This window comes from Protopterus annectens, chromosome 8.part0 (assembly GCF_019279795.1).
Source record: "Protopterus annectens isolate FY-2018-M chromosome 8.part0, PAN1.0, whole genome shotgun sequence".
NCBI classification, from domain to species: domain Eukaryota; kingdom Metazoa; phylum Chordata; order Ceratodontiformes; family Protopteridae; genus Protopterus; species Protopterus annectens.
This window is the reverse complement of record NC_056741.1, coordinates 563,440,886-563,466,779: the sequence shown is the minus strand read 5'-3', so window position 1 is coordinate 563,466,779 and position 25,894 is coordinate 563,440,886. Positions and strand designations below refer to the sequence as shown.

The 25,894-nt window shown below is 33.6% G+C and overlaps 1 gene segment (V, D, J or C); it reads left to right on the top strand.

Annotated features, from left to right (window-relative positions):
* Positions 1-25,894, top strand: part of LOC122808929 — a 285,071-nt gene that overhangs the window by 255,734 nt on the left and 3,443 nt on the right.

Sequence of the window (25,894 nt, the reverse complement as noted above, 5' to 3'; positions counted from 1 at the left end):
GGGATTCTAAAAGAAGTGGGTCAGTGCTTTAAAGGGCCACTGCCATCTTACAACACCTGGTTCTGTCCTCTAGCATGACATCGTAGTGGAGGAGAAGAGTGCACTAAGGAGACTCTGGGTGCTATGCGAAAATCATCTATCCTCAGAAGGAATGCTGAACTATCCATAGGTAATGGAAATCAGCACCAGTTAATGTTAATAAACTCTGTTGCCTATGCATGGCATAGAACAATGTAGCCTGAGCATGCAGCATAGCCCCAAGCAATCTATAAATGTATTCACCCACACAGTGGCACCTATATTTGGCTGCATATTTAATGCATGACAGGTAAAACTCTGTCATGCATCCAGCACTAGCACTGTTCCACAATAGGTGTTGTGAGATGCTGCAGTGTGTTTTGTACTTAGTTAGATTTCAGTCACTTCATCTGTATGAAAAGGATGACTGTTGAAAAAAATCACAGCTGCAAATGTGTGTGATCAGCCAGGATGACTGGACACGTATCTGGCCATGGAACAACTCCATCTATATGTTGGTAGTGTTATTGCAAACATGTGGACCCCCACAAACACACACACATACACACACATGATGCTATACACTGCCAACACTGCCAGCATATAGGTGGATCTCTTTGTGTGCCAGAAAAGTCTACCACCTTCATTTGGTAAGGTCCTTCCTTTAGAAGTTTACAGTGCCATTCAGCATAAATTTAACAACAATGTAACATTTCAGTGTAACATTTTGTAACATCACATTACAGTCTTCACTTTTAGAATCAATCTGCAATTCATTTTTAGCCTATACAGTTTGAGGAATCACGGAGCCTTTTTACAGAATCAGACACTGTGTAAGCACTTGGGTACTCCAAGCACAATTTTTTTTTAAATCTGGCCTCTTTAACACCAGCTAAACATGGAGGTAATTTTGTCTGCCCTAATTGTCCAAATGCCATGAAAAGTACTGGATTATTTGACAAAGGCTATCTGTTAAATATGTTCCCTTACATAAAAAATATCAAAATGCATAACTTCACTTCAAATGCTGATGTATTTTTAGGGGGCTACTTCTGGAGTCCAGATAAGTATTTAGATTTTATGCAGACTCAGTTACCCATTGCATGCGACTGCTGATTGTGATTACATAGGTTGTAGTTTTCATGTGGATTTTATTCTAGTGTTCTGCAGTAGTCTGTTGTCATACAGTAACATATTTCATTCCTTCGTAAAGAAAATCAAATTTCTGACTAGGGGCTGTTCGATGAGCCACCTCATATTTTTCATCATGTTGTAACTTATTTTAATTTTTTATTACTGAGAAATGATATGGAGCCTCACAGCATATGCACAATGTCCACAAACGACATGCAGTTTGTCAGATCATTCTTAATCCTATTTTCATTAGAAATAGTATGTGCCTTAAAGCAATGCTTGACACGTTCATGTATATCTGCAAACCTTTCTTGAAAGATACCCCAAATAAAGTACTGCAGTTACTTTCAGAGCTAAACCAGTTATGCCTTGTGGTGTAACTCCTTTTTCTGTTTAGTGTGAAACTACATACCCTACTAATGTATGGAACACTGTGGCACTGAGCTGGAAGATCTAATTCAGTGGTGAGATCTGAAATGGTTATCAGGAACACTTCCACAGTGATTCTTATACTTTTTTTACACCAGTACCTATTGACCATCAGCTCCACTACTGAGGCTGTACCCCATTCATTCCCACTACGGAGGCTATATCCCATTCATTCCCACTACTGAGGCTGTACCCCATTCATTCCCACTACTAGGGCTGTACCCCATTCATTCCCACTACAGAGGCTATACCCCATTCTTTCCCACTACAGAGGCTATACCCCATTCATTCCCACTACTGAGGCTGTACCCCATTCATTCCCACTACTGAGGCTGTACCCCATCCATTCCTACTACTGAGGCTGTGTCCCATCAATTTCCACTACTGAGGCTGTACCCCATTCATTCCCATTACGGAGGCTATATCCCATTCATTCCCACTACTGAGGCTGTACCCCATTCATTCCCACTACGGAGGCTATATCCCATTCATTCCCACTACTGAGGCTGTACCCCATTCATTCCCACTACTAGGGCTGTACCCCATTCATTCCCACTACAGAGGCTATACCCCATTCTTTCCCACTACAGAGGCTATACCCCATTCATTCCCACTACTGAGGCTGTACCCCAATCATTCCCACTACTGAGGCTGTACCCCATCCATTTCTACTACTGAGGCTATGTCCCATCAATTCCCACTACTGAGGCTGTACCCCATTCATTCCCACTACTGAGAATGTACCCCATCTATTCCACTACTGAGGCTGTACCCCATTCATTTCCACTACTGAGGCTGTACCCCATTCATTCCAACTACAGAGGTTGTACCCTATTCATTCCAACTACTGAGGCTGTACCCCATTCATTCCTACTATGGAGGCTGTACCCCATTCATTCCAACTACTGAAGCTGTACCCTATTCATTCCCACTACTGTGGCTGTACCCCATTCATTCCCACTACAGAGGATGTACCCTATTCATTCCAACTACTGAGGCTGTACACCATTCATTCCTACTACGGAGGCTGTACCCCATTCATTTCCACTACAGAGGCTGTACCTCATTCATTCCATTCTAGCTCTTGCTGTGACATGAACACCATCTAATAGAGCTGCAGAAGTATTTTCCTTATTTTGAAATAGATCCCAGGCACAGGCCTCTACAAGAGTCCAATGGATAGGAATGTAATGGGTAGAGTGTATAGTATTTGCTCAAGTAGATGGCATAACTCCTTGGATAACCCAGCCAATCTTGTAAGCTACCAGTGAGGCCGGACCCAGACTCTGCCAGAGGAGCATTGCTGGGTTCATGTACCAGAGGCATACAGTTTTCTTCCACCCACCTGCAGCCCCAAGAGAGAAAGAGGTCAGAAGACTAAGCATCAGCATTCTTCTCCCTCCCCAACTATTCTTCCAGCACCTAGGCTGCTATTCAGACCTAGGACATCTGAGTCATTTTAAGTCTTACCCATTCAAGCACACAGTGGTAGACCCAGTATAGGTATAAGAATGGTACTGAACCATTAAAAGTGGAAGTAAGCTGTAAGGGTGTCAACATTTGGATATGAGTTCTCACTCTTCCATTCTACTGTTTTAACTGATAACAGCAGGTCGTATTAAAGACGTGCTTCATTGAAAATCAAGTTTATATACTACACAGTTAGCACCAAAGCTGACAATGTACAGTGGGCCAGTAAGACCTTCTGTAATGAGAAGCACTGCTGATGTAAGGTGGCTAAAAAAACATTAATATTAAATCATTTCTCCTGTGACAACAAAACAATGAGAGAAAGAAAAAAATGCAGGTGGGCAGAAAATGCACAAACTGTAAAGGCAGAAAATGCAAACCCACTTGCAGAATGCAAAATAGTTAATGAACTCACAAAACTGAGAATTAATCAAGCAATGGACCTAAATGGATACTAAGAGAACTGAAGAAGGTCTGTAACATTGTCTTATATAGGAGAACCAGAGACAGACAAATATTGTAGCATTTTGTAACGGTAGAAACTGAAGAGCTTGGAAAATCATTATTCATCTCCACTTCAGTAGCTGAGGAAATGACTGCATATGACAAATTATATAGATTTTGTTTCCAAGGATGGGCCACAGACCCATGTGACCATCAATTCAAAAAAAGTGAGTACATAAGATGGATGGGTCAATCAATCGATCGGTCAATTGACTAATGCATGGATTATAGAAATCCAGAAGCCCACTGTAGGACAAAGCATAGTTTAATTGCATAGGAATGTTATGTAGAACAAATCTGATTGCTTTGTCAGTTTTTTTGAGTATAGTTGAAATAAGTAGCAAATCCACATGTATTCAGTATGAATATAATAAAGACAGGCTCTGAATACATACTACATGCGTGTTCCAGTCTGTATAACAAATTCAAACTTCACAGTTTTCTGGTTATTTGGCTGAATCCAGAAAAAAATATATATATTTATATAAAGAATATTAATATAAAATTGTTTGATATGTTTTGTTAAAACAAACCAATTCATGTTTCTGAGCTCATTCTGTATTACGCAGTAGGATCTTGTCTACAGAATGAACTGAAAGGGATCATTGTGGTGGACGTTTGGTGCCAATACAAAAATTGAAGTGAAACGTGAGTACATTTTAAAAGCTAAAAGTTGCCTTTCAGAAGTTTAACATCTCTACAGAAAAAGTGACTAGAGTTTATGTCATACTTTGTTTTTAAACTGAGCCTCTGCATAAAGTTCATCTAGAAAGACTGACAAGGCTTACCAAAATGATATATTCTGATAACCTTTAATCTTCTATCACAACCTATAGATATTTATAATGTTATAAGATAAATAACTTATATGAGATGGATTTTCTTCATATTCATATTAATAGCAGAAACTAAATGCATGTGTTATGCGATAAAATGAATGATCATTTAAGAATTGTAAAACAGATGCCATATTATTTAGTGAATACTGAAAAAGTAGCAGTTCCTTATTTTGCTACATGACTTGTGTTTGCATTACACACCAGCTGGTATTTTGTATTTAGCTTATTACACTCTAGACATAATCCTTTAATAAAGACATGCAGATTAGGTGTTTGCTCTCAAAACAAGAGAAACATGCTCATATGAACAGAAATCTTTCAATGTAAATTATGTAACATCACAAGTGTTTACAAAATGTGAAATCATATATATATATATATATATATATATATATATATATATATATATAAACATACACACATATGTATATAATGGTACCATTCAGTATCTAATAATCTATTCAGTTTGAAAACTTGCTTAATTCATAATGGTGCAATAACTAATCTTTCAACAAAGAAAGAACATAAAATTAGAAAGGCACATCAGAAAATAACTTGGTTTGACTCACTGTTTTCACTTTTTACCTCCTAATGGTGGTAATTAAGAGCAGTTACAGCCACATGGATATACACACACACAAATATATGAATTACATGGGTGTAGAAATAGCATAAAGAGCATTTAAAAATGACATTAAGCTGAGGATGTAGTTCAGCAACTGGATTAACAAGTGACCTCCTGATAACTTAATAAGAAACAAAAATGATTTTTTGTGGTTTCTAAACAAACATTTATAAATCATTATCTTAATTACATCTTAATTATTAGGCAGTATCATAATTATTGTACTTTGAAATGGTGCTCAAATTATAAAATGCCACATCTCTGACACATAAAACAACTCAAGGTATAACATCTTTGGCTCATTGTGCTACATGTTCCTTTCCCAGTTCATAATCCTAAATGAATTAAGTTGTACCAGTGATATAGATTTCACAAATAGGAAGGGGCAAGCTAACCTGCTTAGCTATAAATGAAAGCACCAATAGTTGTGGTTCTGAGGTGTTACTGCATATCCAAAGTGTTGTGAGGTATAATCCCAATGAGTAATCCCTTTAACAGCAGGGATATTTGTTGATGCATGTTCAGCATACATCCCACTTATGCTATTCCACTTATGACATGGCATTTTTAAGTACTTATTTTCTAGTAATTTTAGGGGGGGGGTTGAACATATTTTCCACACACCTGTTAGAAATCCAGATTAGGTTTGCTGAGCACATTTCACTAATGGTATTATGCAATACATAGTTAAATTACATTGACTGGTCTCATGCAATGGCAGTCTACACCAATGAAAAGTACATTATCAAAATACTAGACTAAGCTTTACTGTTCACTCATTAAACACATGTCTGATTCAGGCTTCTCACACATCCCTGGTTTTTGCCTCTCAGTTTTGAGATTTTTGTGTTATTTTTTTATTTATACTCTGTTGACCTGATTAGTCTCAGAAGGCCATTGTCCTCTTTCGGAAAATAACCAAGGTGGCATTCACATGAACTAGGGGGGAAATCTGGCCAGGGTACAGTCAATCTTACCTTACTATTTTTTGATAAGTGCCATGGAATCTTTTTTTTTATCCACCATCTACCTGAGTTACCACCAGCTTAGGCTGATGGGACCTTAGTTTAATGTCTCACCAAAATATGTTATTTTTGAAAAAACAGTGAGCATTACAGATCTTATAATTATCTAATATTGCAATTCCAGAATTTTTATTTTTCAGATTATGCATGCTATTAAATTCTTGCTGAGTTAATAAGTGAGAAAAACAAAATTTAAAAAAGTATCCCTGATGCAGTGTCTTTATCCATCATTATTTTCAGCTTTGACTTTGACTTCTGACATAAAAAGTGGGGTTATACATTAAGTCTAATAAATATTGTCATACCTAATGTAAATGTGATCACAAAGAATTCTCCCTTGTGACCAAATCAATACCAGTTGGTGGTAACATTTGCAATATCTGCACCTAATAAGTGTATGTTGCTGTATTAACCTACTAGTAACTTTGGTTAAAGATTCTCAGGGGAGCCAGAAAACAACTATCAGCTACTAGGGAGGTGCAGTGGTTAGCATTCTCACCTCAAAGCAAGAGGCTTTCTGGTTCTATTCTCAGCCTGGGTACCTTCTGTGTGGAGTCTACATGTCTTCACTGCATTCATGTGGGTTTCTTCTAGGTGCTCCAGTTTCTTCCCACATTTCAAAGACATGCATATGCAACATTTCTCCCTGGGCCTCAGCTGAAAATGCATTGTGTCCCAGTTGAACTTTCCTGGTAAATAAATGTTAAATAAATAAAATAATACTGACCTTCTCATACTCAGTCTATATGGTCTGGTCCATACTGATTCATTTACTCTTCAGACTGGGGAAAATATTACATGAATGTTGCTGAAGAACTGAATAGCTTTTAGAGAATCATGTCCAACATTTAACCCACCTTTCCCATGGCTATGTGTCCCTTTCCAAATTAAAGTTATAACAAAATAGCATGTTTATGTTTTTCTAGGCACAATAGATCATCATGGTACACTTTTGGTGAAAAGACAATGGTGGAATTAAAACACAAGTCCATACTAACTGAAAACTGTAATTTTATGTATGTGTTTTTCTTTTCTTTATTTTATTTTATTTTATTTTTTATTTTTATTTTTTGTAGAGAGGGTGAATGTGTTCCTTTGGCATATGAATATGTAACTTTTTTTCTATGATTAGTAAAAACTAAGCTTTCGTGAAATGTTTAATTAAGCAAACTCTTTTACCAGTAACAACTATTCTTCTGAGCATGTTACATATCTGCTCACTGTTTTCTTGTTTACCTTCTCATATTCTGCAGTCCAAAACTGAAGAATAACTTTCTGCTACTGAAAAAAAGTACTTATTTAATAAAAATGTTGATATAGTTATGTCACCCAAAATTATTGATTAAGATGCAAAGGACAGAGAGTTGCTTAAAGCAGTCTGATTACAGATCAAAAAGTGAATGACAATTAGATGGTAATTTTTTGTTATATAGTTCTGTCATAATGTTATTAGATTTAGTTAAACAATTTCTAGCAGACATTATAGTGGTTTGTAGGTAACTCCCATTATACTGCATTTCATTATGATAATATTTTGTAGAATTGTTTGGTTAGTTAATTAATTAAAGAAAATCAGGCTGACATATCAAACCCAACATTATGATAGCAAGCAGTCACATTGGGCTATGCAGACTGCCCAGTTTTCCGAACTCATAGCATTTCCATGGAGTCTATTAATATACTGTTTTTCTACAGCTCATATTTCATCCTTAATAAGAATCCCTTATATTTGGCCAATTTGTTCTAGAAACCATTACTGGTCTCAGCTCATCCTGCATTATGTTAGTTCTGGAATCATCCTCATTTTCTCATGATTGCTATCACCTCCAAATTCCTACTTCTGTCACTGCCACTGGTTACGTTACCAAGGGTACCAGAACTTGTCAGAATTTTGGGATGCCTGGCTAGGCTTACAAAGGGCCCAGTGGTTGTTAGCCTAGTACATACATACGAACCTATTAAAAAGGCATGCCTTCTGAAGTCCTTTATGATTTTTACATGATTTCTGCATCAGTCCAGTGTTCTCTACTGTATATTTTAATACCCTTTTCTAGCCTTCCAAGAATATGGTCTTCCAAAGTATATAAAGTACCCCACCTGGCAAACATCTTCTACTGAGGAAAGGCTGTAGTTCTCCTTCTACCCACATCGTGTACCCTGCTGTTATCTAGTCCTCCCAAATGCCACAACACCCACATTAGTCACTGCATATGTTACCATTCCTTAGGTGACTGCTTCTTTTACAGGTCATGCATGACCAATAGTAAATACTTCTTCTGCAGATAGTTATGCTGCCCTGGGGTATCCCATCTCAAGGGTATTCTGTTATGATATTTAATTTTACGCACCTTTTAAAACCTTATATAGCCCTTTGACCTTGTGCCAGTTTGAACATATATTATTAATTAAATGAAAACAAAACATGTTACCGTTAGTATATTCAGCTTAGAAGGTAAAAACACATCTTTGAATCTGACAATGTAAAGGTCATGAGTTCTAGGCCAGTGATAGACGTGTGTAATATACGTTACTGCTGACATGTTAAATCAGCAGAAATGCACCAATAAAGCCCTGCAGTGCCATATTTCTGACAAGGCACAACATGAAGGCTGTACCTCACTACTCCACTTGTTATTCAGTGGTGAATTTCACCCATACCGTTACAGATCTCAGAAAGACTAAATTATGTCTGACTTCATTAATTCTTTCAGAAAGAACATCATTAGCAGGTGCCTAATCAGGTTATTTGTCACTCAGCAGTCTTCTGCATTCCTGCTCCTCAATAGCTAGACCACTATGAAATACTCCAGCATACTTCCTTAAGACATTCAGTTTTATGATCAAAATCCTGAATGTGAAAATTCCTGAAATACAATATCCTGAAAACTGTTAAACTGAAGATAAAACATTGTTCTGTCCTATGCAGTCTGTATATATTCAGGGTGACAAGCCCGCCTGCAACCCTATTATTTAATTTTCAATCTGAGGCCATGCTTCTGCATTGTTTACTGTAATGTTTGGGTTTATCAGTGATTAGGTATTTCACTTATCTCCAATACTATGGGAACAGTTAAGTAACAGCATGTCAGGGGTAAAGGGTGACTTAAACCTCTGTACAAAGTTTGTAGCAGTAACACTGTCACCACTGTAGCATATTTATCTGGTATTTTTTAATATTCTTTCAGCCTTAAACAATGATGTCTTCAGAATATTGTGTTTTTGGTATGTTACTCTCAGGATTTCTGTACTAAAATGAATGGAATAGTAGGTGCTATAATCTCACCATGTCCTCAAGTCCTGAATGAGCAATAATAATAATAATAAGGATTGCTTATCTTCATTTGGAGCAGTCATAGCTTGATTTGCCTTCCCTCCTGGACAACATTACATTTGGTGACTTGGTAGCATTCATTTTTGTATAAACTTATTCAAGTATTAAGTAATTACAAGGAAGATGTGGATTTGTAGAAGCGGTGTTTGTGTATTAGGCAAGTATTTGTCTAGGATCAGCAATCTTATCACACTGATATATATTATTTCCTAGAACATTCATGCATCATAAATACATATTTATTTTGCAATTTTTCTCCTTTGTCTTGTTCTAAATTCAAAAATATAACAACAAATATCAGAAACCACTAAAATGTTACTTGCTTATATTACTGATATGCTAAATAAGTTTACCCCCCCCCCCCAAGAATCTAGATATTTGCATCCTGACTCATAAACATTTGTTAGTGGATAAATAAGAGAGGAGAAACTTTTTTCTAATAACTGAAAAAAAGGCTCTTGTAGTCTACCAGTGCTTCCACAAAATAATTCGCATTTTGCAGCAATATCTGCTTGTGAGAACAAACGTGGTAATAAATTAATTTCATAGTCCAATTGACAATAATTATTTAATCACATATCTTCAAAACAAAAACTTACCTCGGCCCATGCACATGCATATAGGTGATACCATTTTTGTCAATTTCAGAAATAAATTGACTTGACATTTTCACCTGAAATTGCATTTAGAAATGAAAGCCTTTCTCACAGTCAAAATGTGGAAATAACATATAACTTATAATATATTTACTTTATTAGTGCACATATAATTTTATTACTGAATTTACTAAAATACAGCTGTTCATTTTGAATATGTAATATTCTTAAGGGCATAATTTAGATATCTGTTAATGTATCCTCTGATATATTTTTAAGATATCATAAATGCATTCAGTCTTAGTCACATAAACCAAGTGAAAATGTATAGAGTACTACTGGGTTTGTTTTTGGATGCTTTACAGCAAAGGGATTTTTGTATAAGGAGTAGATTGAAGACCACTAGTGTGGTTCACTATTGAGATGGTAATAAAGGTGGAAGTGAAATGCAAGTACATTTTGCTAATCAAAAATATATTTAACAGGTGTATATAAAAGTTTACTCCATATACATATGTTTAAACTTGACATGTCACAATACTGATTGCATGTTTTTGTGCTAGTTTGTTCAAAATTGCAAATAGTTGAAGAAATAATTTCTGAAACCCTTGTATTTCTTATACTGTTGGTTAATTGACTAAACAACTGAGAGTGTCAAGTGTATTTTTATTAGGTTAAGGCAATATTTTATTTTGTCATTCATAAGGTTACAACTTTCAAATCATGTATTCAGACATGTATAACAGAATGGTGGGGTAAAAAGTTCTAGGTGGTGAGTAAGTAAACCTGAGGTATTCTCTGCATGATTTCTATACATCTATCATGGCTATGAAGTATTCTTTAGCTGTTATATAAAGTAGAACATTAGGTGGTGAATTCATGACAGTAACATACATATTTTTATATCCAATGACTAAACTGGCCTGATAGGCTTTAAGTTCCTCTATACATCATCAGATATCACAGAGTAAGTATAAACTGGCATTAAAACAAATAAAACAGTTTATTGCAATATTTTATATTGTCATATCAGCTATTAATTTGTATAAAATCAATTATTTAAAAGATACAGAATAAGGTTTTTAGCTTTTACTATCATATTAAAAAAAGTCTTTCAAGCAGTATATTGCATCAAAAGTGTATTTGCTAGTGAATTCTTAAGAGGTCATGGATGAAAGACATACTATAATAATGCATGCAACACATAGTTATAAGTATGTTTGGATTAAAGTAATTAGTGTAAGTGTAAGTCCTGTAGGTTAAGGGTATGTAATTATATTTATCATTGTTATGATAAAACCAAATGAAAATATTTTATATGAACATCATGTAGTATTGCATATTATTTATAAAGCAATAATCAAGGCAAACATACCACTAATTGAAATATTTCACATGAAACTGAAAAACAAATGTGTAGTTTGTTGTTTTTCAAAGCAAATATAAAATGCTCTATATTTATAAGACTGTGTTAATCTCATGAATATCATAACATGTAAGGAGTTATAGTTATTTTGTCCACTTTTTTCAACATTAAACAATGCATTTTGGAAGTATGTATAATTGATTTAAACTATGATTTCCCACAACAACTTATAAATACTATATTCAAAGCAAAATGTTTTCACTTAATATTATTTTACTAGTTAGACTATTTGAATCATCAGTGTGTTGAATGTTGATTCATTTTGTATTAATTTTTTCCATCTTCTTCATAATTTTAAGGTGAAAGACCTTTTTCTCTCTCTGCCCTACATTAAATTTAAATAGAACAATTTAGTTGCAATAAATAAGATTTAAAATAAAGTTATACATTCTAAATTCTTGTTATATCTAAGTAACCTGACAATAAAACAAATTTCAGTGGTGAGACATATTTATTATGTCTAATAAATGTATCATATAATAGACACATGTAGCTCTTTTAGTCCTTTCAAAAAGTTAAACAGATCCATTGTTGTGCTTTCATTCTAAAATGAAAGTAATATGTTTGATATTCTGTGGGGTTTACAAATTTCTGAAACCAAATTCAGATCATTTTGAATTTTATAAAGTCATAAGAAATTTCCAGGAAAATTCTAGCTTATTTCTAAATTCCTATTTGACATGTTGTCACTCTTTTCTTCTTAGCACAATTTTATTTAGAAAGCGATGTATCGTTGTAGTTTTAATGAGGAAATGAAGAGGCTATACATTGCTTTATGCACTCAGAATTCTGACGTGTATCAGGATTTTTCTAACTACAAATGTATTACTTGCATTACTATCATGCATCAGTCTATTTACCGGATCTTAAAATATAGAATTTTTATTAAAATAACAACCGTGAATTTTAGTCCTAGTCATAAATAACAAAGTTAGCAAATGATTAGAAATCTATAGCAAGAAATTCTGCAGACTGGAGATTGAAGATTTCAGAGGACAGTGCATTTTTGTAAAGGTACTGCATTGTATCACATCACTGTGGTACACATTTGGCCATGGGACCAATTTAGAAGTGAAAGGTAAGTCCATACTATCAACAAAATATTGCAATATGTCTGCTTAAAGATTATTTTTGTAGAGAGTAAGTTATAGGATAATCTATTGATCAAATAAATCCAAAATGTAAAATATAGCATATGTGTTCACTAAAGCCCATTAATGTTTTCAGTATAGAACTGCTTAGATATACATGATACATCAACCAATTAAAGAGTTATATTTGGTTAATAAGTAAAATGAAGACAACACAAGATACTGTAATATACTGTATTAGTAGATACTTGCTAACAGTCAATGAAACTATGTATCAACAAAAGGGAAACTAGAAGTAAAATGTAAGGACATGCCAAAACTTAGACTTTGAAATCAATATTCCTAGTAAACCTGTATAATTTTATAATTGATGAAATCATTACAGCAAAGTATGTAGCTAACATGCAGACCCAAGTATTTTCAGTATTAGTAGGAGTTATTTAAATCTTACAAAACCAGCAAGACTGCATGTCTTCATTTTCATTTTAGGGCAGTAATAGCTTATGCATTGCATAGCTTTTTCTCAACTTGTGGCACTAAAATTTCCTTAAAAATTATGCCACTCAGACTTGCAAGTTAGTTGTACTATATGGTACATTAATTTGTGGCACAAACATTAACATTTATTGAAGGATTGATTGACTGACTGATGGTCGAGAACTTCAGAAGAATATTGCATCTGGTGATGTGGTAGCATTCCCTATTTTGTAAACTCATTCATGTACTTAATTACAAGAAAGATGTTACTTGTGTACAAGCACTGTTTGTGCATTAGACAAGTATTCACCGAATTCTGCACTCTTATCACAGCACTGCATTTTATTTTCATAGAGCAATCACTGACCATAGATACATATTTTTCTCTCTCTCTTTTATCTTGCTCTAAATTAAAAACAATTAAATCAACTGCAGTTCTTTCGCTAGTATGATGAGAATAAAATCAAGTGTAACAAAAATATCCAAAAATCACTAAAGTATCCATTGCTTATATTACTGATGTGCTAAATAAGTTTACTTTTCTCATAATAATCTGGATAACTGGAGAGACACACTATGCATCTTGATACATAAACATTTATAATTGGAGAAATAAGTGAAGTGCAACTTTTTCCTAAGGCTCCAGTAGTCACATTGCTTCTATCACCTAATTTATATTTCACAATAATATATGTTTGTGAGAAAAAAGGTTGATGACTTTGTTTAACAATCTGATTTAAAATACATATTTAGTGACATATCTTCAGCACATTACAACTTGCCCCAGCAAATGCATATGTATGTAAGTGATAACAATTTTTGTTAATTTCAGTAATGCATAATCTTGATTTTTTTTCATCTGAAATTATATTTAGAAATCAAAGCCTTTCTCACTGTAAAGGAGGAGTGTAACATACAACTTAAAAATAAATTACATTGTTAACAGACATGTAACTGTATTATTGAAATTGAATCAGATACCATGACTGTTCAGTTTGGATATGTAATACTATTATGGACATCATGGTCTGTTACTGTATTCCCAGATTTTTTTAAGATATCAACAATGCATTTCAGTCTTGGTCCAATAGATCATTGAAAATGTACAGAGTCCTACAGGGCTTACTTTTCAATAGTTTTACAGCAATTGGATATTTTTGTATAGGGAGTAGATGACAGACCACCAGTGTGGTTCTCTTTTGGGATGGAAACTAAGTTGTAAGTGAAATGTAAGTAAAGTTTACTAATGCATAATATATTGAACAGATGTATATATTTTTCCCTCCATATATATGTTAGAACTTGCAGCATGTCACAATTATGATAGTATTCTATTTTGTTAATTTGTGCAAAAATGATTTCTAAAACCCTTGTACTCCCCACACTTCTGATTAGCAAACTATACACAATAAACTTATCTGGATGGCTAGATATCTAAACAGCTGATAGTTCTGAACCTACTTTTCTTAGGCAAAGGCAACAGTATAATTTGTCATTCATATAGTTACACCAACCAAGCCATACATTCAGTCACACATAATGGAATGGTGAGTTACAACATGTCAACTGATAAGTAAAACTGAGATATTTTATGAGTGATCTTATATACATGTCATGACTGTGAAATATTCTGAAGTTTTTTATAACAAAACATATAGGTGGTGACTTCATATTGTATATATATTTATTTATATCCAGTGAATAAACTGACCAGATAGGCTTTAAGTTCCTCTATGCATCATCAGATATCTCAGACTATTTATAAAACTGCATCAAAATACAGTTTATTGTAATATTTTCCACTAAGCCCAATCATCTATTAATCTGTATAGAAAATAAATATTTAAAAAAAGCAGAAATTAAGTTTTATATTTCACTGTCATATAAAAACTCCTTAGAATATCATATTTTAACAAATGTACTATTTGTAGTAAATTCTTGGAGGTCATGGAGGAAAGACATGCTGTAATAAATCAAGCAAATCATAGTTATAAATATGTTTGGTTTCAAGCAATGATTGTAGTTTTTTGTAGGTTAAGGGTATGGAATTATGTTTACCATTCTTATGACAAAAACAAATGAAATATTGTAATAAGCAAATATCATATATTATTGCAGAATATTTCTTACATAGCAGTGAGCAAGGTTGCCATGCCACAAATTAAAATATTTCACATAAAATTGAAAAAAAAAACTGCATAGACTATTTTTTCTAAATAAATATCTTAAAATGCCACATATTTTATGGCTGAGTAAATCTCACGAATATCACAATATGTAACATGAGTTATAGTTATTTTTTTCCACTTTTCTCCAGATAAAACAAAGTGTGAGAACTGTATATAGCTCATTTAAACTATGGCTTGCCACAACAGCTTACAAATTAATATTAAATGTTCATCAGTGTTGCCATTTTATATTATTTTATTAGCTATACTATTTGAATCAATGTGTTGAATGCTGGCTCACTTTGTGGAAGTTATTTCTATTTTCTTCCAGAATTTAAAATGAAAGACCTTTCTGCTTCTCTGGGCTATATTCATTTTAAATAGACTAAAATTAGTTACAATAAATATGGTTTAAAATAAAGTTACATCAAATTCTAAATTAATTTATTTATCTAAATAACCTAACTACAAAACAAATAATGGGCTAAACCTAGTGGTGAGATATTGTTAGCATTTTTAATAAATGTATCATTTAATAGATATAAGCAGATTCTTCCAATTGAACAAGGCAGTTTGGGTTTATCTGATTTCAAAGGGTATTTTAGAGCTATGTAGTTAAGGCTCCTATATACAAGCAGAAATCTATAATTCAAAGAGAAACGGGATGAAGATGAAACAGGGGGGGCACTCAAGAAACAAGGAGAGACTGGGATTTTGGATGCAGACCCTTAAATAAAATAACAATAACCTTTCAAAATATTATATTCTTAAAGTAGCAGAAAGTATTTTAAGAACTAAGCCAACACAGGAATGGAAAAGAAGATTCTACCAATAGGGATGCTGCAATTAGGGATACAGACAGTAGGCAACAGTAGGCAACAGGGGGTTGGACTTTGTTGGAGAAAACTGGTAAAAGAACTAAGATATTGGGAGCAAAAATTAGAAAGGAAAAGGTAATAGAATAGGAAGAGGCTAATAATTTATTTAGACTGCAGGATAGGGATTGCCTTCACTATCAAGGGTTGATATCAGAGTATAGCAAAGAGAAATAAATAGGGGGATCCTAAGTGAAAGATGGGCACTGGTAGAGTTTTTTAGTATAATCTAGAACAAAAGCTGATGTTAAAAAAGGAATAATTAGAGCATACAAAATATTGCATGATAACTATAAGCATCAGTCAGAGGAGGTTAAAACAGATAGGAAAGAGAAATTGGATAAGCAATGCACAAAGAAACAATGAGGAATATATGTGTATCTCCCAAATATGCAAAAAAGTCTGGAAGATTTAGGATTTTTGCTTAGAAGTGTTTATATAGGTATTTTATACCCCAAGTAGACTCCAAAGTATATTTCCTCAGGTACACAGCAAATGTTGGAGGTGTGACAGGGAAGAAGGAGGTAACTGGGAACATAATTTCTGGGAACATAATGAGTTGGCACACTTAATTGCCTGCAGACTGCTCTGTCAGATATACTGGGTGAGCAAATTGGTATAACTAAGGAAATTATTTTTTGAGCTATGATACTGAATCAGAAATACCTAGACATAGTGAGGTCCTGCCAAGTCTAATTATGGTGGCTGCCAAAACAGCAATTACTAGAAAATGGAAATCATAGTCTAAACCAACTTCACTAGAAGTAGTGAATATAGTAACAGAGATAAAACAACTGGAATTGGAATCTTTAGAAAAGGATAGGAGCAAACTGCACAGGAAAAGTCGGAATTGTGGGAACAATACATGTTGAAGACGAACAAGGTTTAAAAGAAGGCAGGAGTTGAATGAGCTATGTAATGTTTGACTGACAATGACTGGATAGATTAGAAGTGAAGTATAATGTTTGCAACTACAATTATGCCAATATGGTTTGTGATGTATAATTTTTGCAACTAAATTATGTCAGTATGGTTTGTTTTCATTTATATAAATGTATGCTTGCCTGTGTCATATGTGATAATTTAATAAAGATGCATCTTGTTTAAAAAATGTAGTTCTTTTAGCTTTTTCAGAAAGTTGAATGGATCCACTTTTTTGTGCTTTTACTACAAAGATTAACTTATATGTTTGATATTTTTGTGGGTTTCCGTAGTTGTCAAACCAAGTTCAGATTATTTTGAATTTCATATTATCATAAAAATGTTCTAGGAAAATCATACCTTATTTTCAATTCCTATATCACAACACATTGTCACACTTTTAGTTAAACATTTTGACTTTTTAAGTGCAATCATGTGTATAAACTGAGGTATCCCTACTGTTTTAATTATGAAATTAAAGAAGGCATGCATTCCTTTCTGTATACAGAATTCTGCCAAGTATCAAGCTGGTTGAACTAGATGTGTAATATTTGCATTGGTATTATGGATCAATCTGTTTACTGGATCTTAAGGTATATAATTTTTATTAAATGGACAACTGTATTTTTGTCCTTATGGTAATACACAATATAGTAAGCAATTTTATTGGAAAATTATAGCAATAAATGTCCCAGGATAGAGTCTGAATACTTTAGAGAACAATGCATTTTGTAAAGATAATACATTACATGATATCACAGTGGTACATATTTGGCCTAGGGACCAAGCTTTAAGTGAAATGTAAGTGCATGCTTCCAAAATGTTTTCATATGTCTGCTTAAAATATTTATTGCAAAAAATAACTTTATTCTTGGAGAGAGAGAGGGTAATGCATATTATAACATATTGATCAGCTGATTCTAAGATGTAAAATATAACATATGTGTTTATGAAAGCCTATTACAGTTTTTAATATAATACTGCTTAGATATGCATGATGCAACAACCAGTTAAAGCTTTATTTATGGTTAGTAGGCAAAATGAAAACAACACAAGTTAAAAAATTACTGTATTAGTAGCTTGTTGGTAAGGAATCATTGAAGTCAATCAACATATGGGAAACTGGATGCAAAATATAAGGGCCTTCCACAGATTAGACAATGTCTAATATCTGTTCCTAAACAACAGCTATGGCGCAAAACAAAAAAAAAATCATACCCGGTAATAAAAAGAAAGGACAAGATATTAACATTTCTTTATGCATATAGAAAATTAAAGATTTACATTATTCAGTTATAGTCAAAAAAACATTAAGTGATTGGCATATCAGCATCTTCTTACCTTCACTGATATCAAAATTAATATATGACAAAAAAATTAAAAGCCACAAAACTTAAATCGGCATGCTGTATACTCCTTTTTAGACATATTACATTTGTAAAACTATCTATATTATATCAGCAGAGCCTTGCCAAATGTGGATCTTATTAATGGAGAAATATAGCTTACTAAAATAGGTTGGTATTCCAGATTCATTTGTATAAGTGTCTTTAATTATAATTATTTAGGGAATGAAATTAAAGCTTAAGGACTAGAACAGGAAGTATTGCTTAACAATGACATGATTTGACACTCACAGGTTTAATGTTTACTATTACTGGCCTGTTTGTATTGTGATGTCTTCATTTTTATTTGTCAACTTTGTTTGTCAGTTATGTCCTTAAAACAGGGCTTCCACTTAGAATTGCCATATTTTCAAATACTGAAAATGGCAACATTGTTATAGAAATGTGAAACATTGCATGACATACTACACTTAAGCCCTGTGCAAAAGACTAGATTTCACTTTTTTCTCGAAATAAAAGTTCACTCTTATAGTATTTGATTTTTATGCTGTTTCTTTATAGAATGTAAGTGTTTATGTAAATAATTATTTTGTGCAGCTAATAAAGAAAACAGGAAATATTTTTTTGTCCTAAAATCTCCGGACATTTTTCATTTTTCTACTGGGCACAATTGCTCAAATGCAGACTGTTCTTCCACTGGACACAATTTTGCTCAAAGACAGACTGTTCTGTGTAAAGAGTAGCAAACAGTAACCTTACTTCTATGCAGTGGTTTCAAGTATAAATAAATAAATAAATAAAAGCATTAAACAAAATCTCATACAGATCTTATAAAACAAAAATATGGCTATTGAATAATGATCATTCTTACACTTATCAGACGTAAATATCATTTAAATTTCACATTACATATATTGCTATACATTAATCTCTACAATCAATGAAAATAAGAAAAAAAAATCATATAGAAAACGGATGTGGCTAAAAGGCTTATTAGTCTTGTGGATCTATGCCATTAATGGCATATTCATTCTTCAGCCTAAGACAATGTACAGTATCTAACAAGACTACACATATCTGCTATTGTTCTGCATGAAAAGATGTTTGAATTGCTGTCATTCTCAAATCTGATTGTCATTATTGGTCATCTTCCTTATTTCTAAAGTCAAGGATAAGTACATCTCCTTCTATCTTGTTCTAAGATGCTTAAAACAGTTTTCATAGCTAAGGGTTAAAACTGAATTCCAGAAAAGACTACAATACAAAAAAATCAACTCATTCAAGTAAATATCAGCAGTTGAATAAAACACTATGCAGACTGAGAGATAAATGTGTTATATTGTTTTTATAAACACTCTGTAAACTATTAGAACAAATATGATAAATAATGCCACTGGTTTTATATTTTAATAGAAAATAAATATTGTTCTATATCATTTCTTATAAAGCAGTGTAGCATATTTCTTAAGTGGCTTGCTTTTTATAATGCTTTCCCATTATTTTTTAGTTTGTTTTTAAATGTGAAATTATAGTTAGAAACTGAGTTACATCACTATTAGAGACTGGAAGGTAAAGTACAAAATTATAGACTGCACTAGTAAATTTTGCAGGTTATTTTGTTTTACAAATTTAGTCAAGTTTCTTGGCTTTCCTAATTAAATATATTTACTATCAGAATGGATGTCATAGTGCAATATCTTCAGATACAGACTTGTTAAAAGTCAGTCACCAATGCATGTCAAAACTAGTCATACAATATATAATACAGTAATCGATTACAGAGTTCAGTTCATGCACACGTGTGTGTGTGTGTGTGTGTGTGTGTGTGTGTGTGTGTGTGTGTGTGTGTGTGTGTGTGTGTGTGTGTGTGTGTGTGTTTGTATTAGCAAGGTTTGGGCCTTTACAAAATAAGTTAATTGTTATATAGGCACCATCACTGTGGCTCTCTTTGAAACAACAACCAACAATGAAGATGAACTAGAAGTATGTTTCATTATTCTATTTATATATGCCACTGAAATGTTTATCATAGACATGCATTTATTATTGTAATCTGTCAAAATGTTTATGCTCTACCATTGTTTTTGTTTACCTTCAGTTACCTTGGAAATATAATCAAAATGTTTACAAAATCACATGAAGTTCTTACTACAGGACAAGTATACATTCGTTTAACATACGTTACCCAATAAGATAAAAGTAAAAACTTACAACTAATATTACTCAGTTAAATAAACCCAGAAAGATCAATGTTCATTTTAGTTGGCTACAACACACTTTTCCAATGGTTAACTACAGACAATTCAGGAGATAGTAAAGATTATACACATGGCTAAGTGCAGGCAAGGCTGTAGCTAGAAACTAAATTAGAAATTAATATTAAGTATATCTTATAGTCTAAGCTTTGAGATATAAATTGCTATTAAGCAGATGTAAAACTATGCTGTCATGTGAACTGTCAAAATAAAAACATGATTAATGTTCAACTAACAACTATATAAAATGTGGACACCCACAATTGAACAAGTTAATCCACATATATTTGCACAGTATATAAATAAATCAATAGTATATTGTTTCTCTAACATTCCACAATGCATCGATAACCTACAGTAAGTGGTAAATGTGTGCAATACTTTCCAAGAAGCATTAATTAGGAAGAGTCAAAAAAGTTTTTTTTTCTCCACATACAGTTGCACACACCCACATGCATGCATAAACACAAACACACACTCATAGCTACGTGTGTGTGTGTGTGTGTGTGTGTGTGTGTGTGTGTGTGTGTGACTGGATGTGGACAAAGAAAGTAAGAAAGAGAACTTAAAAATAGAGCAAAAATATATTCTAGGCACCTTGTTCACCAGTGGATTCATGACATTCTTTTGGCTTATTTTGCCTTTGTATTAATCCATATCAGTTGCTGATCTATATTCATCTTTGAAACAATTTTAAAAAATGAAATAAGGTTTCTGAATTCAAGAGTCTGGTATGTAAACTTTATTAACAAACAATTGATAAATGTGCCAGCCAATGACTTAAAGACAAGTTAAGTAGACAATATTGAACACAAGCACTGTAGTGAAGCAGTCACAGAGCAGTTTTAAAATAATAACTTTGTTTTATGGATATCTAAGGAACCAAACTGGCTGTAAAACAAGTTCATTCACTGATTCTTTTGATTACCAGAAGTCATTCCATTGATAATTTTCTTTATATATATATATATATATATATATATATATATATATATATATATTATGTAAAGCATTCTAGGATATATCCTATAGCTACTAAAAAGAATTACATGTGTCAAGTCATATAATCTTTACCGAGGATATGATTAAATAAGCTGAAATAATTATTTTCCTAATTAAATGTCTCAAAACAAAACAGCTTACATCTAAAATATTCATTAATAACTTAAAGCAAGACATATGTCATTATCTCAGTGTATTTTATATTCTGTGGTTATGAGTAGCAATTTATTTATATACTGTTGACCAGGGCATCAATCTGAGCATATCCTATTTACAATGGAAGCCAAAGACGAATAGCTTCAGACACATACAATTGATTAGTAAAATGGTCATGTTATGAATATAATGCCCATAAATAGAGAAATTAATGTATAGATAGGTATATACAATGAGCTATATAGAATGAAGACAATAACTCAACAGCAAATTAGCAACAGATGAAATGTATTTATGCAGTCTGCATATCATGTCAACTGTAGTTACATATTTGATAGATCATTGAAATGAAAATATACCAAAATAGACTACATACTTTACTTGGTAATTGTGAGCAAATGTAAATATAAGAATCATACCCAAGATATACAATATGTATTAAATTAACTAGTAACAGTTAGAAATATAGCACTTCTGACTGCAAGGGGAAATCTGATGTACTCAAAGCAAAGAGAAAGGAACCTCAGGTTAACAAATGTAATATCCAGTACAGGATATGGAAATAACAGGTAAAGAAATGGAGTGAATATGAAGAAGGAGGTAGAAAAGTGATTTGGAGTAGAGGGATAAAGCCCTAACTGCATCCCAGGCAACCAGGTTTGATTATCGTCTCAGGTATCTGAGGTGTTGGCAGGGAAGGATGGGTGTGCCCATCTAGGGGGCATTTATCAGAAATGCTCCCTGAAAGGAGACATGGCCCACAGAGGGGAGAAGCCATTAGCTGTGTTAAAAAACACAAGGGTAAGGAAGAGGAAAAAAGGGCAGTTAGTTCATAACCACCACTCAGCAAGCAGAAGCAGTTATCAGCACTGCCACCCCCAACATGCTCTTAAAATCCATAAAGGCCCCAGTTCACTTTGGGGGGGTAGACTTGGCAAGACACAGGGCACTGATATCTCTGGACAGAGTGAAGTGGGGTGGAGGAGATTTAAAAAAAAGTAGAGAGAGAATTTAATGGAAAAACAGGAGTTAACAGGAGAATGGAAAAAGCTGACCAGCTGGCCTTATGAATTACAAGGAGTCCAACAAGGGTATGAGCAGTGTAGAGAATGTAACTGAATAAAAATAGAAGTCAAGCCTGGGCAAAAATTAGAGGATTTGAGTAAAAAATAGAGAAAAATTAGAAACTTATTAGTGGAGGCGATCATATCTGAGAAAAAAAAGAACAAGAGAAAATTAAGAAAATGTATTAGCACAGGGAGAAAATACTAAGGAGAGTGATATGTATAGATTAGACGAACAGAGAGAGGCTCTTAACTCTTTAACAAGGTAAAGTAACCCAACAACTTCAATATTATGTCTGAAATGTTCTAGTCAGTATAGCAAATGTATCAGCAGAGAGAGATATGGCATACACATATTACAAAGCCTGGATGCCTGTGCCAATTTCTTTAAGTAATTCTATTTTTAAAGCACATATCACTTTATCTGCTGAAATACAATATGGTGCCTCATAGAAAAAGTATAGCGTTTTCCATAAAATTGAATCAAGGCCATTCCAAATAGGTTATATTTAAATATATATATATTTATTCAACTTCAATTATTATTTTCTAGTAATGTAATGATTTTTTTCTTTGGGAAGTGCTATGGTAAAAAAAAAAATTCTTTAAAAATTTTAATCAGAAAAATAAGCTAATATGACTTCTCACAAAGGAACAAAGGGACCATATGGATCTAACTTAGACTGTTGATGCCTGTCTTCCACCTCCATGGAATGAATGGGTCACTTGTGTGTAAGCAGGGGAATTGTGAAAAAAGGGGTCATATGAAGGTTTCAGAGGAAATGAAGAAAGATCATATGATCTATGATATTCCATTTATAAATTATCTTCAAATGATAATCACCATGTAAAAATACCCACTGGTTAAATTTTTAAAAGGAAAACTTTAAAATCTGTGGATTCCCGATTATTTTGTGCAAGTTATTTTTTTTTTAATAATGCCATTTGTTTTTAGAATAATCCAATTAGTAGTAGAGGAATTTAAGAAGAAAGAAGTGTGTGCATGTTTTCAGTCAAGCATTAAGAAGCAGGTGATGACTGTGCAATACTACAGTCTAAAAAAATCAAAGCCAGATGTCATTTTTTCTTTATGAAATTTGACCCTTACATTGGCATATTTCTCATATTGATAAGGAAGGCTGATTTGAAGGCAACTGATGTCCCAATTGGTACCATAAAGAGGAATTATAAATTACTTGTCTTTGCAAATGTCTCAACATTACAGGTATTGCAGAGGTCTAAGTTTTAATCAGATCACATACTGAATGAGTTATGCAGAGTAAGGGTATGACATTCATTTTCTAAACAAACCAAAGACTGCAGCATTATCTATAACAATGTGAGTTTGTTATCAGCCCCTCATGCCATCCAGAAATAATTCAGACAGGTTTATGCTGGGAAGTAAAAAAAAAAAAAAGATTTTTTTAGGCTATCTGTCTCTTCTAAAGCATTTTACCTTCTTCTTCTTTTTTGGCTTTTCCCGGTTAGGGGTCACCACAGCGGATCACCTATCGGATCATGATTGGCAGTGGAGTTTTACAGTGTCGAGGTGCCAGCCCAGCACCCAACCTTCCACAGAAAGCACACACACACACATACCTAGGGCCAATTTAGAGTGTACAATCCACCTTTGGGATGTGGGAGGAAACCAAAGCACCCAGAGGAAACCCATGCAACCACAGGGAGGACATGCAGACTCCACACAGAAGGCACTCCAGCCAAGGATTGAACCAGGGGACCTCTTGCTGTGAGGTGACAACGCTAACCGCTGCACCACTGTGGCTGCCCAAAGCATTTTACCTTCTAAACACTCTAATTTTCAAGCTACTTAATGGAGAACTCAAATCAAAGTTGTTTTTCCTTTCCAAAAAGTGATTTTTCTTCCAGCACTAAACACTTCACTTCCAGTAAAAAACATCATTTAATAATTATGTTTGCCTTTCTTTCCTCATACTTGGCTCATCTGTTACATCACAAAGGCTACTAAGAGAGGCAGACTTATCCAACTATAGATCTATAAAGAAATCAATGCCTCTTAAACAATGATATTTAACTGTGCCTTATCAGTTACAGATTACCAGCATCACACCTCAGATAAATAAAAAGCTTAGTTTTCAATTGCAAATGTCCTTCCCTTTAATAAAACTCAGTGCCACAAAGAAAGAAAGAATATGTTCATCTAACTATTCTCACTTTCAGTCAGTATTTTGTAGTTTTTCTACAATGTAGCTAGGGTTGCCACCTTTCATCGTAGCTAAAACTGGAGTAAAGCCACACCCCTCGCGTCACAAGTAACTCCGCCCATCCCACCCTCTCTCCTGCCCACATTCCGTCAATTTTGTGACATCACGATGACATCACTCGACAAGGAACACCCTCTTTTTCTGTCCCTGCTGCCTGCTTTCGGCTGATTTACTATGCTTTTTTGTAAAAAAAAGCATAGTAAATCAGCCAATTTACAAACTCCGATAGTCTGTTTCCTTTTTGTACAGTGTTTTCCAGACTACCGGAGAATCAGTTTGATTTCTAGATAGTCTGGAAAAAAAACGTAGGGGTGGCAACCCTAAATGTAACTTCTGTAAAAAACGCATGTTTCTTCTGGTGTTTTGTTACTGCATTTTTGCATTGTATACATTGCTTTGTTGAAATAAGTCAGTGAGTTTGCGAATGAAGATTAACATCAAAGGCTTTGATTTTAGCTATGATATTTAAACTGTGAATGCAACATAAACCTTCTCAAAACTAGTAACATCTATTAATCACAGGGGTCAGATTTCTCACATTTGAACACTGAACTACAATTGTTACTTTGAAAAGAACAATTAACTCAGCTACATTTTCAAGACTGTCATTTAAACATTCCTCAAAATGCAGTAACAGAGATGGCCACTAATAAAAATCAAAGGAAGCAAAGTAATTAAAATGCAGATTGAAGCTGACAGTGAAAAGTGGGCCATCACAGCAATGCTGTAAACTGATGAGAAAAAGAAAACCACAGTAAATGATCCCCTCATCATAAGGATTTCTTTCAGTCCCTCTGCCGTGGCAACAGCAAGGTGAAGGCATTCATTGTAAAACAAAATCACGCTAGCCATGTCAGCCTGATTTAGAGCATTTTAGGGTATAACAAATTAGAAAATAA